This window comes from Propithecus coquereli, unplaced genomic scaffold (assembly GCF_000956105.1).
Source record: "Propithecus coquereli isolate 6110/MARCELLA unplaced genomic scaffold, Pcoq_1.0 Scaffold73, whole genome shotgun sequence".
Classification (NCBI taxonomy): domain Eukaryota; kingdom Metazoa; phylum Chordata; class Mammalia; order Primates; family Indriidae; genus Propithecus; species Propithecus coquereli.
The window spans coordinates 2,024,601-2,027,912 of record NW_012153396.1 but is presented as its reverse complement, the minus strand read 5'-3'; the positions used below and the strand labels follow the sequence as shown (position 1 = coordinate 2,027,912).

Genomic DNA, 3,312 nt, shown 5'->3' with positions numbered 1-3,312 from the left:
GATTGAATTAGAAATTTTAAAAAAATCCCACAAAGAAAATCCCAATACCAAACAGAATCACTGATGAATCCTATCACATATTCAAAAAAGAATCAACACCAATCCTTCAATAAACTTCCAAACAATAGAAGAGGAGGGAACATTTCCCAATTCATTCTGTGAGGCCAACATTACCCTGATATGAAAACAAGACAAAGAAATCACAATAAAACCATAGACTCATTTAGGAATATATATGCAAAAATTCTCAATAAAATACTAGTAAACCGAATCTAGCACCATATAAAAAGGATTATATACCACGACCAAGTAGGATTGATTTCAGGAATGCAAGGTTAGTTCAACATCTGAAAATCAATCAATATGATATACTATATTAGTAAAAGAAAAAAAGTGATAATCTCAATAGACACAGAAAAAGCTTTTGACAAACTCTAAAACCTTTTCATAATAAAAACAGGGTTCCAAAGGACACCATCTAGAAAGTAAAAAGACAACTCACAGAATGGGAGAAAATATCTACAAATCATATATCTAACAAGGGAATTGTATCTAGAATACATAAAGAATGCTTACAACTCAGCAATAAAAAGACAACCCTATTTAAAAATGGACAAAGATGGGGGGGAGAGGGGGGCAAGGGCAACATACATAACCTAAACATCTGTACCCCCATAATATCCTGAAATAAAAAAAAAATGGACAAAGATGTGAATAGACATTTCCCCAAAGAAGATATACCATGACAAATAAGCACATGAAAAGGTGCTCAACATCATTAGTCATCACACTAATGCAAATGAAAACCATAATGAGATACTATTCACACCAACAAGCATGGCTATAATCAAAAAGACAGACAATAACAAGTGTTGATGAGGATGTAGAGAAATTCAGAACCACAGACACTGCTAGTGGATGTAAAATGGTGCAGCTGTTGTGAAAAACAATTCCGCAGTTCTTCAGAAAGTTAAACGTAGAGTTGCCCTATGACCTGGCAATCCTACTCTTAGGTATCTAACTAAAAATAGAAAACATACATCCACACAAACACTTATGCAATGTTCATAGCAGCATTATTCATAAATGCCAAAAAGTTGAAACAACCCAAATGTTCATTAACTGATAAATAAAATATTGAACTGCGTATCCATATAACGAAATATTATTCAATCATAAAAGGAATGAAGTACCTATTAGATACATTTATCTAATGTACAACCCAAACCTAAGATAATCAGATGTATAGGTAGGCTTGGATTTCTGATATGAGAAGTTGAGGACTAGGGGTCAGAACTCTTATGATTCCATTACTAAATCTCACTTGGATGCTTGACTATGTGTTTGTTATATAGCCTGTGCTACAACACAGACAAACCTTGAAAACATTATGCTAAGTGAAAGAATACAGACACAAAAGGTTACATATTGTATGATTCCATTTATATAAAATATCCAGAATAGGCAAATCCATATGGACAGAAAGTAGATTAGTGGTTGCTAGGGGGTAGAAGTAGGGGGAATACGCTAATGGGTATGAGGTTTCTTTTGGTGGTGATAAAAATGTTTTAGAGTTAAATAGTGGTGATGGTTGCACAACTTTGTAAATGTACTAAAAATCACTTTATTGTGCACTTTAAAAGAGTGAATTTTATGGTATGTGAATAATATCTTAATAAAAATAAATTAATTAAACAACCGTTTTTTGACCTAAATTAGATCAGGGCTTGCTATTGGTTGAATGTAGATGCTGTTCAATCATTTTGACTATCAACCAGTGGTGTTCATTTACAAGAGGGCAAGTTGCTGTGTAGTCCTCCCCAAAATTTGTATACTAAATAGAATATATCCATTTTTATTGGTGTGATACACATTTGAGAATATCTATAATAATACATTCTGCTCTAAAACAGTGATCACCAAAAAGTCACTGGAAATATATACATTTATAATGTGTAAGTTATTAAAATCCCAAGTGAAAGCATATTTATATGCAAATATAATAATATCTCCCATTCCTCTGTTGAGTTAAAGTTTGTTACTTGTGGGCCGGTTGGAATCTATTTACCCAAGTGCTAGCAAATCTGAGGCTTTAGAGTGTCTCCAGAGAGCTGCCTCAGGTAGCTCTGTATGTTTACATACAGATGTAAACACGGACTGAGACTGAGAAGCCAATTTGTGATCAATCTGTGTGTTGCACTGAGCATCTAAGAGTAGGAGATCAACCAGTTTGGAGATCAGAACAAGGACAAGCAAGACCAAGGGCTGAATTGAAGAATGATCACGTTTGGGGATGGAAGGAAAAGGAAACGACAAGCAGCCAGAAAAGAAGAGAATAAGACAGGCTCATTTTACTAGCACTGCTCCTGGGGAGGTGAGTTGGCTATCTACCTGAGATGCTCAGGTTCTGAGTGCCTTTTAGCCCTGGATGGGTCTAAGTCGGCTGAGGGAGAAAAGGGATGAAACAATCTGAAATGTCAAAGAAGCGATCTGTGTGGTTTTCTCTCCTTCCCGCTAACACTCCCAGACTCTGTCCAACCACTCATCTTCCTTGTGGCTTCCCAGCACCGTTTTTATTTATTTATTTATTTTGAGACAGAATCTCACTGCGTTGCCCAGGCTAGAGTGCCGTGGCGTCATCCTAGCTCACAGCAACCTCAAACTCCTGGGCTCAAGTGATCCTCCTGCCTCAGCCTCCCAGGTAACTGGGACTACAGGCACGTGCCACCATGCCCGGCTAATTTTTTCTATTTTTAGTTGTTTGACCAATTTCTTCCTATTTTTAGTAGAGACGGGGGTCTTGCGGGGGTCTTGCTCTTGCTCAGGCTGGTCTTGAACTCCTGAGCTCAAGAACGATCCGCCTGTCTTGGCCTCCCAGAGTGCTAGGATTACAGGCGTGAGCCACCGCGCCGAGCCCCCAGGACCATTTTTTTTTTTTTATTTCAGGGTATTATGAGGGTACACACATTATGGTTACACTTTATGTCTTTGCCTCACCCAAGCGTGGGTTAAAGGCATGCCCTTCCCCCCTACAAAGCTCCCTGTGTCCTTTAGTTGCGGATTTACCCCCCACAAATCCCCCTAATCCCTGGACAGTATTGCTGCCATGTGATCACCCTAGTGATGATCAGTTAGTACCAATCTGATGGCGAGTACAAGTGGAGCCCATTCTTCTGCTCTTGTGGTGCCTCACTTTGGATAATGGGCTTACGTTTAATCCAGGAAAGTTTAAGAGGTTCTAGATCACTGTCGTTTCTTATGATTGAGTAATATTCCATTGTATACACATACCAAATTTTAATAATCCACTCA

At 38.0% G+C, this 3,312-nt stretch overlaps 1 protein-coding gene across 1 annotated transcript in view; it reads left to right on the top strand.

Annotated features, from left to right (window-relative positions):
• Positions 1–3,312, top strand: part of NDUFB8 (NADH dehydrogenase (ubiquinone) 1 beta subcomplex, 8, 19kDa) — a 9,941-nt gene that overhangs the window by 691 nt on the left and 5,938 nt on the right. The gene's annotated exons all lie outside the window — the stretch shown is intronic.